The sequence below is a fragment of the Spinacia oleracea genome, chromosome 3 (genome assembly GCF_020520425.1).
Source record: "Spinacia oleracea cultivar Varoflay chromosome 3, BTI_SOV_V1, whole genome shotgun sequence".
Classification (NCBI taxonomy): domain Eukaryota; kingdom Viridiplantae; phylum Streptophyta; class Magnoliopsida; order Caryophyllales; family Amaranthaceae; genus Spinacia; species Spinacia oleracea.
The window spans coordinates 153,988,196-154,005,566 of record NC_079489.1 but is presented as its reverse complement, the minus strand read 5'-3'; the positions used below and the strand labels follow the sequence as shown (position 1 = coordinate 154,005,566).

At 39.9% G+C, this 17,371-nt stretch overlaps 1 long non-coding RNA gene across 1 annotated transcript; it reads left to right on the top strand.

Moving 5' to 3' along the window:
* Positions 1–2,537: 2,537 nt before the first annotated feature.
* LOC130470061 (uncharacterized) lies at positions 2,538–3,058 on the top strand. Its single transcript, XR_008930119.1, has 3 exons — positions 2,538–2,561; positions 2,658–2,861; positions 2,950–3,058. It is a non-coding gene; the product is annotated as an uncharacterized lncRNA (long non-coding RNA).
* The last annotated feature ends 14,313 nt before the right edge of the window (positions 3,059–17,371 follow it).

Below are 17,371 nucleotides of genomic sequence, written 5' to 3'. Positions count from 1 at the left end.
AACTATGCATATTAGTCATGTAATAAGAATAAAATGAGTCATTAGGTTCTTTAGTTCAAAGTTGGGAGCGAAAATGTCATTTTAGCTCTATATATGACCTATAACGACCCAACGAGCCATAAATGTGCATAAATAGGTTGGAATGAGTTTTAGAAACTTAAAACTATGCATATTAGTCATGTAATAGGATTAAAATGAGTGTTTAGGTTCTTTAGTTCAAAGTTGGGAGCGAAAATGTCATTTTAGCTCTATATATGACCTATAACGACCCAACGAGCCTTAAATGTGCATAAATAGGTTGGAATGAGTTTTAGAAACTTAAAACTATGCATATTAGTCATGTAATAGGATTAAAATGAGTGTTTAGGTTCTTTAGTTCAAAGTTGGGAGCGGAAATGTCATTTTAGCTCTATATATGACCTATAACGACCCAACGAGCCTTAAATGTGCATAAATAGGTTGGAATGAGTTTTAGAAACTTAAAACTATGCATATTAGTCATGTAATAGGATTAAAATGAGTGTTTAGGTTCTTTAGTTCAAAGTTGGGAGCGGAAATGTCATTTTAGCTCTATATATGACCTATAACGACCCAACGAGCCTTAAATGTGCATAAATAGGTTGGAATGAGTTTTAGAAACTTAAAACTATGCATATTAGTCATGTAATAGGATTAAAATGAGTGTTTAGGTTTGTTAGTTCAAAGTTGGGAGCGAAAATGTCTTATTTTAGCATAAATATGAACCATAACGACCAAACAAGTCTCAAATGGCATAAATTGATTGGATTGAGTCTAGGAAAGTTAAAACTAATCATATTAATCATTTAAAAGGATTAAAATGAGTGTTTAGGTTTGTTAGTTCAAAGTTGGGAGCGAAAGTGTCATATTAGCCTAAAAATGAGTTCTTAGGTTCTTTAGTTCATAGTTGGGAGCAAAAATGCCTCATTTTATCATAAATATGAACCACAACGACCAAACAAGTCTCTAATGTGAATAAATAGATCGGATCGAGTCTTGGAAAGTTAAAATTAATCATATTAATCATTTAAAAGGTTAAAATGAGTCCTTATGTTCGTTAGTTCATAGCTGGGAGCGAAAATGCCTCATTTTAGCATAAGTGGTGTTTTCTAGACTTATCTCATATGAGTATATGATTTCATGATATAAGAGAAGTGAGATTGTCAGATTTCCTCATTAAGTTTCTTAATCATTGTTGCTTGAGTTTAAGTGAAACTCAATCAAGTAATTTCATTTTACGATCTAACTTACATACTACTCCGTACTATACTAGATTAATAGAACTTGTTTATAGAATGAGTTAGCTGCCCTGCATTCTCATATTGCCTCAACAAACACACCAAGAATGACAAAGAACATTGCAGATCTGATCTGCACTGATCTGTGCAGATCAGATCAGCACAGATCAGTGCAGAACAGATCAGTGCTGATCTGATCAGCACTGATCTGTGCTGATCTGATCTGCACAGATCAGTGCATTCCACATCTATAATTCTTATTTACTTTTGGTGAGTTGTACGTTTTCTCCTAGTGTTGCGCTAATTAACATGTCTCATAATCTTGAGCTAGAATGACCTAAATCAAAACGAGCGGGCTTAAATTGACCTTAGTTGAATAAATTGACCTAAATTGACCTTAGTTGACTAAATTAGCATAAATATGAACCATAACGACCAAACAAGTCTCAAATGGCATAAATTGATTGGATTGAGTCTAGGTAAGTTAAAACTAATCATACTAATCATTTAAAAGGATTAAAATGAGTGTTTAGGTTCTTTAGTTCAAAGTTGGGAGCGGAAATGTCATTTTAGCTCTATATATGACATATAACGACCCAACGAGCCATAAATGTGCATAAATAGGTTGGAATGAGTTTTAGAAACTTAAAACTATGCATATTAGTCATGTAATAAGAATGAAATGAGTCATTAGGTTCTTTAGTTCAAAGTTGGGAGCGAAAATGTCATTTTAGCTCTATATATGACCTATAACGACCCAACGAGCCATAAATGTGCATAAATAGGTTGGAATGAGTTTTAGAAACTTAAAACTATGCATATTAGTCATGTAATAGGATTAAAATGAGTGTTTAGGCTCTTTAGTTCAAAGTTGGGAGCGAAAATGTCATTTTAGCTCTATATATGACCTATAACGACCCAACGAGCCTTAAATGTGCATAAATAGGTTGGAATGAGTTTTAGAAACTTAAAACTATGCATATTAGTCATGTAATAGGATTAAAATGAGTGTTTAGGTTCTTTAGTTCAAAGTTGGGAGCGGAAATGTCATTTTAGCTCTATATATGACCTATAACGACCCAACGAGCCTTAAATGTGCATAAATAGGTTGGAATGAGTTTTAGAAACTTAAAACTATGCATATTAGTCATGTAATAGGATTAAAATGAGTGTTTAGGTTCTTTAGTTCAAAGTTGGGAGCGGAAATGTCATTTTAGCTCTATATATGACCTATAACGACTCAACGAGCCTTAAATGTGCATAAATAGGTTGGAATGAGTTTTCAGCGATCCAAGTCTACATATTGTAATTAAATGTTTTATTGTTGTTAATATAACAATTATTTCTTTGAAGTTTTTTCTCTTTATCGATCTTAATAGTGTAATCTTGTTTATTTTGTAGGTGTTTATTGCACGATCATGCCAAATCATTTGAAATGTCTCGGATTTCGTTCATTTGTCCCGAGATTATGTCAAGCACTAGAATCAAGGCCGACCCTGGAGCGCCAACAATGTATTTGAAAAACATTTTCCAAGCTGAAATTGAAAAGGAGAAGATGGGTAATCCTAACCTAACTAATTGGTTTTTAATCCCATATAATCAAGAGTAAGTGTGTTATATTATATAAGTTTCATATAAAATATTAATTATTATTGTTATTAAATATTTAATATATCATTTATAAATTATACAGAAATCATTGGAATTTATACGTGATGGACCTACGTAGAGGTTATGTATATATTTTCGATTCTGCTAGAGATCCACGTCGAACAGATTATGCATGGGGAATCTTGAGTTTGTAAGTTCTTTTGCTTACAAATTACATTAGTCTTTAAGAAACCTAAGACAAAATCATATTCATGAGTACCCATGTTTCGTTAATTTTCTAGGGCATACCAAGTGTACAAGTGCAATGGTGGGCATTGTCCGAATAAAACGAGTTTTAAGTCGTGTAAACCCATTCATATAGAGGTATAACATGTTTCTTAATTAGCTTTTTGCTTTGTTTTTATTAACTATTGGCCTTGCAAGATAAAGTATTATGTTTCTTAATCAGTGTGCTCAACAAATCGGCGGAACTGAGTGTGGCTATTACGTTATGAAGTTCATGTTAGAGATAGTCACGTTACAACATGACTATGAAGGCCGGCTAGATGAGGTAATTAAGTAACTAATTGATTCGTATTCTAGACTATTAATACATTGTCATTAGTTGCTTGAATGTTAAAATGTGACATTTCATTTGCATTTAATCGATCTAATGCTCCATCAAATTTTTGTTTTTGTAAGGTCTATACTCCGAGGACTGCGCCTTATGCTAGTGAGGAAATTGATGTGGTTCGTGAGCAATGGGCGAAGTTTTTTACCACCAAGTATTTATTATTGACCTGAGGGCGCTTGATCGTGTTGGTTTAGATGTTATAGAACAATCTTTTATGTTAAAATGTATGCGTACGTTGAAATTGGAACGTAAATATATTTAAATGTATCGGTATGTGCACTTTTGGTTTTGGGATATATACAAAACTCCAGTTGTTGTTTTTATATTTGTTATACAGGTTGCGTTATTCTATTATTGTTTTGACAGGTTTCTATATTTGGTGCAAGACACTCTAGGTATCCCTAAACAAAATTAGAATTTTCCCGCCAAAAGTGCTTTTTTGCAGCGTACATATATGTTGTACGCTGCAACAAGGGAAAAAAATTTCGCAAAAATTCAGACTTGTTGCAGCGTACAATATAAATGTACGCTGCAAAAAATTGAGTAATTCAGACTTGTTGCAGCGTACAAATAAATGTACGCTGCAAAAAGTTGAGTCTTTTGCAGCGTACATATATATGTACGCTGCAACAAGTCCAAATTTTTGCCAATTTTTTGGCACTTGTTGCAGCGTACATACATATGTACGCTGCAAAAAACACCTTTTAGCAGCGAACATTGTACGCTGCAACAAGTTCAGACTTGTTGCAGGCCCCCCAGTTGCAGCATACGATGTACGCTGCAACAGGGGTCTAAAAGCCCGCTACAATAAGGGTTTTTTCTACTAGTGTTGCTTGAAAATTTTAGCATGGTTGATCGTCTTTGTGTTAGTGTCCAATGTCCATTAGATAACTTCTCAAAATCTCAAGAGTCAAGACACGAGAGTGTATATACTCCGAATAATAAAGACTTGTGTTTATGTGCGCAATGCGTGCGTAATGTTTTACATGAAATTAAAAATTTAAGGTGATGAAAGAAATGTCATATCATAGGAGTACGTAGTTGTTTAGATAGATAAAAAAAATCCATAATTTTTTGTTTGAAACGATTTCAATATATAGATTTAAAAAAATCTTTATTTAAACAAATTTAACACCTTAGTAAAGGTATGATAGGTACATATCTCACAATGTGACATCAAAAGTCAAAGAACTTAGACGTTCTCTAATAAAACATACTCCGTACTCTGTATATCTATTACTATATACTAAAAGAGACACCAGGAATGACCACGTGTCAATTCCTGGTGCAATTTTTTCCCGCCAAAAACCACTTTCCCCAAAAAGTGTATCTGTTTGATTTTATATTTATTCTCTACCTTTTTTATAAACTATTTATGTATGGAAACAAAATTTAGTTTATAAATTATGACAATAATAGATACGACGTAATAATTATTCTAAATTGCTAATATTTTAGTCATATCGTTATATTATAATGGAAATTATATACTTAATATTTATGTCAAATTACCATATTAGCATCTTAAATATGCATATTAGATGAATAAATTTAAACGAGTATGTTAAAAATGTTATAACTATGCAGTAGTTTGGGAGATATTCAATTAAATATTTTGTGAAAAAAATTATTAAAATCCGTGAATGCACGGGATCTAATCTAGTACTTTCAATATATGAGTAGTAGATAATTTGAGAATCATAATCTCCTATCCCACAATTTAATTGTGTATCACTTCCTTCTATTGATTAATATGAACAAAAGCTTTTGTGTAAGATCGCCTAACGGTTATACCACTTTTTTGGTACTAACTAAACTAGTGTAAAACATAACTAAAAGTAATAAAATCATCCTTTATTTAATAACAAAATAGTTAAGGTATAAAGACAAATAGTTAAATTTATGAGTTGAATAGTTATTATTTTTGAACAAACTTATTATTAACTAAAACTCATAAAATCTTAACTAATTGATCTCATTGCTTAACCAATCAGTTTCATTGTTTAACTAATGGGTTCAGTGCTTAACTAATCAGTTTCATTAGGTGACAACAAAGTGGTCTAACCGTCAGGCGGTCTTTCCTAAAACTTTGTATAATATGAATGCAATTTTAGACTTGTAATAAAAGTGGTTAATCAAATATAAATACCAACCAATATAAAAAAGGTACAAAACTTATACGCTCTCCTTATTTAATTTATAATAATCAGTCGTATTTAATTAAAAGATACACTTTTCTTTTTTGGCTATCATAGTCCGCACTTAATTTTATATTAATATTTGTTTCTTCCTTTGTGGTCCCTACACTTACTCACATTATTTTTTTTACTACAATAAATAATTTACATATTATCCCACTTTTATCTTATTTTAATAAATTCAACTTATTATCCTAAAAGTACGTGTCGATCAAAATGTATCCTTTAATTAAATACGAATATAGTATAAATTATGGGATAAAAGATTTTTTTATTCAAATTCCGTAGCTAGGAATCCGAATCTTGATAGATACTCAGTAGATACCTTGGCTTCGAGGCTTCTACAAAGATGGTACGGTATATTCGAATATATTTGCAATTGGACATTGGACAAGTAGTGTCACTATGTGTTTCATAGGTAGTATTATGGATTTAGGCCACCAATGTCCTGTCCATTTTGGCCTTCTTTTGATTTTAGGATCCTCTTATGATATATTTTTTTTTTCATTGACATCGGTTTAACCGACATTAAAGAAAAAGTTTACATATTACATAAGTATGAGCTTTATACGCTCTTACATACCATTTGCAAAGAACTTTAAAAACTACAAAGATAGTAGTCGTCTTGTTTGTCGGTCCTTGATTGTTGGTGTTGTCTTGCAGACCATCATTCTCTTCTACACTTGGATTGTGGCTTGGGCAATGATCACTAAGAAGAGCCCCTTTAAATTTATAAAACTTAAAAGACGGAGAAAGATACGAAAGGATTAAAACATCATGAGACGGTTGAAACGACCTTGTGAGCACAAACCAAATGAGCCACCAAAGGTGACTCGGAATCATTTTGAATGGATACTGAGACTCCCCACACTAGACAAGCTATGAACCCCCAAAATGTACATTTGGGGATAGCTGCCTTCAGGTATGAAATTTTGAATATAATGAGACATCTCCTCATAAACCTAAACAAGACAACTAATCCCGTCAAAAAAATACTCCATCTACTAAACGAATAATAATTAGTGCTACCTCTGTTTCAAAATGATGTTAACAATTACTATTTGCAGGGGTAAGGTTGCGTACACCCGACCCCCCCCCCCCTTTACCCCGCTTCTTGCGGGAGCCTCTTTGAGGCAATGGGGTAATGATGATAAATATTAAGACAAAATAGGAAAAATGTGTAAAAAGAAGAATGCATATAATAAAAATATGTACTCCGTATAAAATAAATAGATGTGTAAAAAGGTGTGTGAATGTAAGGGGGAAAATGAAAAAAGTAAGAGAAATTTAGTGAAAAGTTGTAAATGTTGTGGGCAAGAGGGGTAAGATAGTGAATTTTCATGTCAAAAAATAGAATAAAGCATAATGTAAAGAACATTGTGAAACTGGCTAAAACGGAAAGTGTAAATATCATTTTGAAACGGATGTAATATATTATTAAAAGTACAGGGTAATGAATGTATCAGGGGGGAGTTTGGTTCACACGAGATAAAGGCAATGGAACCAACAAAGGAAAATAAACAGAATGGTGGGGGGGGGGGGGATGATTTAAAATGTTGCTTGGTTATCATTTTCAACATTTCACATCTCTCTCTCTCTCTCTCTCTCTCTCTCTCTCTCTCGTTCCATAGAGCTGATGTCGTCACCGCCTCTTCTTCTCCATACCCGCCGCCTTCTTCTTCGGTACCTCTGTCATTGTCTCTTGCCGTTACTGGTGGTCGGTGTCGTTGCTTTCCTCTCCCTCATCGGGGTTCCACCACCGCAGCTTGTCTTGTTGTTGCGATGGTCATTGGTGTTTGTTGTTATTGTTGGTGGTTAATGTTACTCGACCTCTTATATTTTATTTTTCGCCCCCTCTGTTCAGCTACGCCGGAGCGTCGGCCTCTGCTTATCATTTCTACCGGCCTAGGGTTAGAGGTGGTCGTCTAGCGTGGACGGCAGAGCTGGTGGTCTGGTTGTGGGTTAAAGATATAGGGTTAGATGAGGGGGGGAGGGGGTGGGGAAGTGAAAGGGGAAACAGGAATGGAAACTAGGAGGGTGGGGAATCAGGGTAGAAGGTTTTGGGGTAACTAAAAAAATGAAATTGGGTAAAGGGAATGGTGAAATATGCCTAACAAACAACAACAAAGGGAATGATATCAGCCCATTCCCTTTCCCTTTTTCTGAAGATCCACAACCCAGAGGCAAAATTAGGGGGGGGGGGGTATGTTTGACTATTAAATATGCACTATAAAAGTACATGTCTAGTATACCTCAAGTGGTTATTTTCCTTTAAAATTAGATCTCCTTGGAGGTATAAGGTTCGATTCTTAGCTCCCTCAATTTTATACTTGGTTTTCTTATTTAATTTTTGTTTTTCAATATTACAAAAATTATGTGTTAAAATTTGGCCCCCCTACGTATAATTTCTGGTTCCGCCCCTACCCAACCAAACGCCCCCTTAGATGATACGCAGTTTAAGGAATCATATCTTACTGACTACTGCGTATTCCTTGTCCGCACTTATAAGTAGTACTCCATTTCTAAATTTCTGAATACGCAATATAATGAAGAGATTAGAAAATATAAGCGGAGAAATAAACTTAAATAATTTTAATTACCACGGATGTAAGGAAGGAATTAGGTTGTTAAAGTAACTGGTTTGTTTACTTTCTCTAGTCACTTTCTCAAATAGCGTGCGTGTTACAAGTATTTTGAAATGGAGAATGGACTAAAGACCATTAACAGCAAAAGAAATTAATGGCGTGTCACTCTGGCGTTGATGGTGTTGCGCATTCACACAAAGAGATTGAACGAATTACATACCCATTAGTTGAATGATTTATGTGTTAAGTGAGTCTCTTTGTTCACATATATACATGATACATACCTTTTGGATCAAAGTGGTAAACCAACCTCTTAGATCATTGGGAAGCTTATCAGGATAAACCTCCTTAAACTCTCTTATAACAATTTTAAAATTTTAATTTCATCATACCAAGCTTTCCTTAAAAAAAAAAAAAAAAAAAAAGGTGTGTCCTTGTCAAATCTCAACAAACAAATTAATGTCGACATTGACACCATCATATTCCTCTGTCAACAAACAAACAAGCTCTTTAACATGTATACGATCCAAACAAAAAGTACAAGTATAACAAATACGGAATAGTATGTCCGGATTACGTACTAGTGTACTACTCCCTCCGCCTCATATTTATAGTTTCGTTTGATAAAAAACACGGATTTTAAGAAAAATGACATATAGTACATGAAAAAGTGAATAAAATACAAATGATGATTGAATTGCATGAAAAAAGTAAAATGAAGTACAAGAGAAAGAGAATATAGTACATAGGAAGGTGAAATATAGTACACGTGTCGGGTTTTAAATGCATTTTTAATTAATATAATACATGAGAAAGTGGGGACTTTAATAGCCAAAATTAGAGGTGAGCAAAACTGTATATTCAGCCCGATTTTATAAACTGGATCGGATACCCGATTTTCTGGATCACAAAAATCATGACCCGAATCCGACCCGGATCGGATACCCGAATATCCGGTTAAACCGGGTCGGATATTCGGATAACCGAATCCGATTTATTCAAGAATAATTCTTAATACCTTGTGAATAAGTTCTTTTATTTTTCTTCTAATAATCATATATTCTTAGTTAATTAACTATTAGTATCCAAAATCCTATACGGCAATACTACAATACCGAAAGAAACAATTGTTTGACAAAAATAAAATATGCTCCAAAGTGTTAATAAGTAGTCTTTGTACTCTTTTAGGTTTGCAAGTCACGTTAAATTTGTTATGTTGTAAATCTAATAATATATCTTAGTCTACAAGAGTTTATCTTGTATAGGATTTCTTTTCTATTTTGTTATTTAAATCTTGAATTTTTTTTAATACGAAATTGCAAAATTCGGATCGGATCTGGATATCCGAATCTTAAACATCGTGATCCGAATCCGATCCGGTTTTTTGCTAAAAAATTCGGATCGGATATCCAATCCTGTTTATCGGATCGGTTATCCGGAAATTCAGATATTTAAACCGGATAACGGATGGGAAATTTGAATATCCATTTATTCAGATTTTTTGGCTCACCTCTTGCCAAAATTAGAAATAGGACTATAATTTTGGGATGCCTAATTTGAAAAACAGGACTATATTCGAGTTCAGGTGCCGTACCGCGGCCGGGACAGATGGAGTATATTTTTAAGCAAAAGTCAACAAAAGTTCGCAAACTGAACATAATCTCAAAGAAAATAAATAATTACTCGGTATAAATTATGCCAGGAAAAAAAAAAGTAAAATACAATTAATAACAATCAACATCATCTATCTCCCACTGGAAATTAGTTCACTCGTCGAAGAAGGCGGTGAGAACTCCTCCCAGTAGAAAAAAAAAAAATAACATCATAAAACTCCAATTAATTAATCCATCATGATTTTGAAATTGAAACTGTCTATTTTGATTATAAAAAAAAAAAAACTGATAATTACTCATGTTTTTGAAATTGAAACGGCTATATCCAATGTTTGGGCTCCCAATTAACTATCAATTGGGCCACTAAGTCTAAAGCCCAATGGCTCAATACAGCAACATCAAACCCACAACACTACATTCCAAAAAGGCTATTCAGCCACCAATCAAGGCCCAAGGCCCACTTGCAATAAATGACCTAAGGGGATTTATTGTACAAACACTATAAATAAGCCGCCAGGGCTCACATACCAAGGTACGTCCATTTCACGCCTTAAGACTACTCTTCTAGAGAACTTCTCTCTAGAATCCGAGCATTGTTCTTACTTAGGAATCGGAGGGGCTTTCCTCGGAAACACCCCCGAGGCTAGTAACTTGTTTATTGTGCAGGTTGATTTGGACACGACACATTCGAGCTATCAAGATCTTCAACACACACGAAAGGGCCTTCATTCGAAGCCCATTGTTTCATCCACTTCAACACCGGAACAATTTGGCGCCGTCTATGGGGAAGAACACTTGAAAGCTCCGAAAAACACTTCACTTCTCACGTAAAACATGCAAATTCCCAACAATGACAACCAGGTGGGAGATGTCCTTGTCCAAACGGATTCGGAATCCGAAGGAGGGGAACAGCTGCACTCAGTGGCGAGATCGCAGCCAACAAGGGCCACCGCCACAACCAGCAGACCACTCCCTTCTCGAGAAGAGCTCGCTGCGGCCATGACCATCATGCAGAACTTCCTCTTCAACGAGAAAGAACAAGCCCAGGCAGTAGCACGACGAGAGGCGAGGAGAGCGAGGCGACAGGTCTTGCTGAATATGCCCTCGACTGACGAGGACAATGTGAGGCCCGAGCAAGATCTCTCCACAACGTCAGGAACACACCTGATGACAAGGTGGAGAGAGAGCACGTGGGACACACAGCAGAGAGCTGCACAGCAGCCAGAGTGGTTTGCAACACCGTCTCCAACACCGCAAGCTCTCCAAAGCGGGGCAAGTGATCACACTCGGATCCGAAGCTCGGTCCATAGCAGACTGCGACCTTCAGTTCATGATAGGCTGGGTATCCCCTGTGGGTCCAGTAGACAACCCGAAGGCAGTGGCCAGTCGAGAAGGAGAAGTGACCGAACTCCTAGCCCCCTACACGCCCCCGAGCAATCCCGTAGAGGGAACTCGAAGAGCGAAGGTATCAGGGCGAGGCTAGGAAAGAGGATCATGACTCCAGGATCGTCCCCATTCTCGGATGACATTGTCATGGAGACAATCCCCAAAGTGAGGCTGCCAGCATACTTGACATACAGCGGGATCACGGATCCGAGAGATCACGTCATCTCCTATGAACAACAGATGTTTCTAAGTCCTACTCCGAAGCCTGTTAGTGTAAATACTTCCCAACCACGCTGACAGGAGTTGCGGGAGAATGGTTCAGATCGTTGCCAAAGGGATCGATCAAAAGTTGGAAGAAGCTGAAAAAGAGGTTCTGTGTGCAGTTCGTGAGCAACAATCGCCCAGAACGAACCACTGTCGAGCTAACTTCTATACAACAAGAAAGGGACGAGAGCCTGCGTGACTTCATGGCCAGATTCATGAAGGAATCCACCAACATTCCGAACCTACAGCCAGACGTGGCAATCTTCGCCTTGAAGCACGCGCTACGGGAGGGAAAATTCCGAGACAAACTGACAATGAAAAACCCCTCCAAGATAGCGGACGTGCTCCAAATGGCAGATGCTTTCATCAGAACAGAAGAGTTCAACAAGGCCGCAGCAAGGCTAAGAGGATCCTCAGATCCGAAAGATAACAAAGCAAATCAGAGTAAGCCCGAGGGCAATTCGAGAAAGGGGAAGGAGAAGGTGGGTGCGAGAGAGGCGAGCCCAAAGAAGGATGGGAAAAAGGGTGAATTTCAACCCAAATACACCAACTACACTCCACTCGCCATACCCCGAAGAGAAATTTTCAATCTCCACAAAGATGATGAAAAGTGGAAGCTACCAGACAAGCTCAGATCCAACCCCCTCCGTAGGAACAAGAACAAGTGGTGTGAGTTCCACGATGACTTCGGCCATACCACTGAGGAATGCAACTCGCTGAAGGACAACATCGAGGACCTCATCCGCCGAGGCTACCTAAAGCAATACTTGCTCGACCGTAGAACGGAGAGGGAAGAAAAAGAGAAAGCAACATCTGGAAAGCTACAAGAGCAAGCCCAGAGAAGAGTCCATGAGACCGAGGGGCAAAAGAAGAAACCTATTCTCGTGCTGTTCGGAGGACAAAGGTCCGTCCACGCCAGCAAGAAACACTTAAGAGCTCTCTCCCACCGAGTCAACTTCAGCAATATTGGGGAGAACCAGCCTACCCCCCAGAACATGACCTTCACTGCCGATGACTGCCTCGGGACCCAGTACAAACATGACGACCCGTTGGTGATCGAAATGGATCTCAACAATCACAATGTCCACAGAGTACTAGTCGATGGAGGAAGCGCCGTCAATATCATCTTCAGGAACTGTTTCGAGCAGCTCATCCTCAAAGAGGGAGAAGAGTCACTGACCAAGGTCAGCTACCCATTGATCGGATTCAACGGATCCGCAGCTATTCCCCGAGGAAAGATCACCCTACCCGTCACAATCGGCCATGGCCTGGCGGCGAGAAACGTCCGAGAAGAATTCCTGGTGATGGACTGCGACTCAGTGTATAACGTCATAATGGGACGAACCATGATCCACAAAATACAAGCAGTCCCATCCACATACCATCAGATGATGATGTACGTCTCGGATGCAGGTTTCGCCGAGCGGATAAAAGGCGACCAAGAGGTGGCAAGATCAACCTGTCACACGGCCATCCGAAAGCCGAAGCTAGGAGACAGTCCTGAGGACGAAGATGAGAAGAGCCCTCCCCCAGGTGGAGAAAAAGAGGCCAAAAAGAGAAAGGCAGAGCCAAGCAGTCTGGTAAAGCCCGCAGAGGTGGATGCTCGACCAGAGACCCTTTCCCCCGAAACAGACCAAGAAATGGAAGACATTCCCCTAGAGGGCGATTCAGGCAGAAGTATCCGAATAGGCAGAGGCCTAGGCTCGGGACTTCGAATAGAGCTGATCCAATTGCTGAGGGATCACAAAGACATCTTCGCATGGTCGGCGGCTGACATGCTAGGGATAGATCCGAAGATGATCTGTCACAAGCTGGATGTCAGTCCCGAAGCTCGGCCAATCAAACAGAAGAAAAGAAACTACTCCTCGGAGAAAAACAAAGCTATCGCCGAAGAAGTAAAGAAACTACAAGAGGCAGGCTTCATCGAGCCATGCATGTACCCCAAGTGGTTGGCCAATGTGGTCATGGTCAAGAAAGCGAATGGCTCATGGCGCATGTGCGTCGATTTCACTGATCTGAACCGAGCCTGCCCAAAAGATTGCTACCCCCTCCCGAGGATAGATCAGCTAGTGGACTCAACCAGTGGCCATGCATTGCTGAGCTTCATGGACGCCTTTTCAGGTTACCACCAAGTGTTCATGCACCCTGACGATAGAGCGAAGACCGCCTTCATCACAAGCGCGGGAGTGTTCAACTACAGAATGATGCCCTTCGGATTGAAAAATGCCGGAGCCACCTACCAAAGACTAGTTGATCACGTCTTCGCCGATCAAAAGGGAAGGAACGTCGAGGTTTATGTGGACGATTCCACAGTAAAAAGCGTGAAAGAAGAAGATCACATCAAAGACTTGGCTGAGACCTTCGCCAACCTGAGGAAATACAACATGAAATTGAACACGAAGAAATGTGTCTTCGGGATAAAGTCAGGGAAGTTCCTCGGATTCATGGTGAGCGAAAGGGGAATAGACGCGAACCCGGACAAGGTCCAGGCCGCGCTAGATTTGCCCGAGCCGAAGACAAAGAGAGACGTGCAAAGGCTAACAGGCAGGTTAGCCGTATTGTCGAGATTCATATCGAAAGCTTCGGATAAAGGGGCACCCTTCTTCAAAGCTCTCAAACCTAAGACCCTCCCAGGAGGAGAAGCAGAACCCATCAAAAAGAAAGGCGTCCCGAGGAAAGTGGACCCCGAGTTGACATGGGAACAAGAGCAAAGAGACGCATTCCAGCAACTCAGGGCTCACTTAGCTCAACTGCCGACGCTAGCCAGGCCAAAAGAAGGGGAAACTCTGTACTTGTACGTCGCAGTCAGCCCCGGAACCGTAAGCGCAGTGCTCCTCCGAGAGGAGGAAAAGAAACAACAGCCAATCTATTTTACCAGCCGAACCTTGACAGACGCCGAAACTCGGTACCCGCTCATTGAGAAAGTAGCATACGCGGTGGTGGTAGCAGCTCAGAAATTGAGACCCTATTTCGATTCCCATCAAATAGTGGTGCTAACTGACCAACCACTGGAGAAAGTGCTAGATAAAATAGAGAGATCGGGAAGATTGGCTGCATGGGCTTTCGAGCTATCTGAGTTCGGGATCAAGTATCAACCAAGGACGACCATCAAAGCGCAAGCGCTCGCAGACTTCTTGGACGAATGCTCATATCAGGAAATGCTAGATGACACCAAAAAGACATGGGAGGTCTACACTGACGGATCTTCCACTGTGAACGGCTCGGGAGCCGGAGTAGTACTGATACCCCCAGTGGGAAAGAGCATAGAGTACGCCCTAAAGTTCGGCTTCAAAGAAATTAACAATGAGGCCGAATATGAGGCCGCAATCGCAGGAATAGAGCTGTGCTTATCTCTGGAAGCCGAACATGTTTGTCTCAAGACTGATTCTCAGCTCGTAGCCAACCAGATCCGAGGGGAGTATGAGACCAAATGGCCAAGCATGACAGCTTACCTAGCAAAAATCAAATCCTTAACGTCAAAGTTAAGATCCTTCGAAGTCATACTCATCCCCCGAGGTCAGAACGCACAAGCAGATGCACTATCCAAACTTGCAAGCTCAACGCTCACCGACCTAAACAAGTCAGTCCATGTGGAAGTACACCAAGAAAGAAGCATTGACATGCCACCCCCCACAGTGTGCAATGTGCGTCCAGAACCGAGCTGGATGGACGCAGTCATTGCGTACAAAGAGAGGGGAGAACTTCCCGAAGACAAGATGCAAGCAAGGAAGCTGAAAAGGTTCAACCAGTGGTTCATCATTGACGCCAACAGAGAGCTCATGAGGAAGTCATTCTCAGCCCCACTGCTGAAATGTGTAGGCCCAACCGATGCCGATTATATCCTAAGGGAGATCCACCTCGGCATATGTGGAAATCACATCGGAGGCAGGGCACTGGCACACAAGGCACTAAGGGCCGGATTCTGATGGCCCACCATGGTCTCCGAAGCAAAGGCGCTGACAAGGAAATGTGAGAAATGCCAAAAGTTCGCACCTGCAATCCACCAGCCAGCCCAAACCCCGCAAGCAACACTCTACCCCTTACCATTTGCACAATGGGGTTTGGATATCATCGGTCCATTCCCTTCGGCTGTGAATCAGAAAAAGTGGCTGATTGTAGGGGTCGACTACTTCAGTAAGTGGATTGAGGCCGAGGCAGTCTCATCCATCACGGAGCAACAGGTCCGCAAGTTCATTTGGCAAAATATCATCACAAGGTTCGGGATACCGAGGCTAATGGTCTTTGACCATGGGAAGCAATTTGACAACACACCACTGCAAAGATGGTGTGAACAGTTCGTTATCCGCCTCGCCTACTCAGCAGTGTGCCATCCTCAGAGCAATGGCCAAGCCGAAGCCGCAAACAAACTCATCCTCAATGCACTTAAGAAGAGAGTTGAGAACGAAAAAAGAAAATGGCTAGAGGAGCTCCCTGGGACACTCTGGTCCCTTCGGACCACCGAGAAAGAAGCCACAGGACAAACACCCTTCCACTTGGTTTACGGCTCCGAAGCTGTCTGTTAGGTTATGATACATATGACAATACATAAATCATGCGGAAACAACCATTAAGCCAGGAATACATATTATTTACACATAATCATATAGCATAATTTAGATGCATACTCTTTGTTGCGTGCCTTCCCTAGCTGCGCCCGAACCGAACAAGAACAAGTCTTTAGGACTCCAAGTGTCGTCCCTCCGTAGATAGTCCACAGCACGTCCGGATCCGCCTTAAGATTGACCAACTAGAATCGCCCTTAAGGTACTAGAATTTTCGGCACTATTGAGCAAGGAATGTGGCTGAAATTTTTCTCTTAAAACTCACTTTGAATACTTGAATTAATCTCTGAAAATATGTGACCCTAGGCACGTATTTATAGAGTTATGGAAAGGGAATTGGAATCCTAGTAGGATACGAATTAATTAAACTTAGAATCCTATAAGAACTCTAATTAATTAATTTATCCTTTTAGGAATAGGAATTTAATCATATACTAATTCTAATAGTTTTAGGAATCGTGCATGAACACAAACTCACACACACACACGGCAGCTACGAGGGCCGCCCATGCGTGCGTGCGAGCAGCAGCCCACGTAGCGAGGCCCATGGCCTTAGGCGCGCGCTGGGCCTGCCTTGCGGTGGGCCTGGGCGCTGCCTTGGCTGGGCACGCGTTTGGCTTACTGGGCGATGGCCCGACTTCGTGCTGGGCCTTCGCCCGGCAGGCCTCGTCCGATGCTAATTCGTACGATACGCTTCCGATTAAATTCCCGGTTCCGGAATTCATTTCCGATACGAACAATATTTAATATTTCCGATTCCGGAATCAATTTCCGTTTCGAACAAATATTTAATATTTCCGTTTCCGGAATTATTTTCCGATTCCGATAATATTTCCGATTTTGACAATATTTCCGTTTCCGGCAATATTTCCGATTCTGGTAATATTTCCATTTCCGATAATATTTTCCGATACGTACCATGTTTCCGTTTCCGGCAACATCTACGACTTGGATAATATTTATATTTCCGATACGATCCATATTTCCGTTTCCGGCAATATCATCGTTTCCGGAGTATTCATTTCTTGCCTGTGACGATCTCAGCTCCCACTGAAACCAAGATCCGTCGCTTCCGAATATCCATAGATGGAGTATCTAATGCCATTAAATACTTGATCCGTTCACGTACTATTTGTGTGACCCTACGGGTTCAGTCAAGAGTAAGCTGTGGATTAATATCATTAATTCCACTTGAACTGAAGCGGCCTCTAGCTAGGCATTCAGCTCACTTGATCTCACTGAATTATTAACTTGTTAATTAATACTGAACCGCATTTATTAGA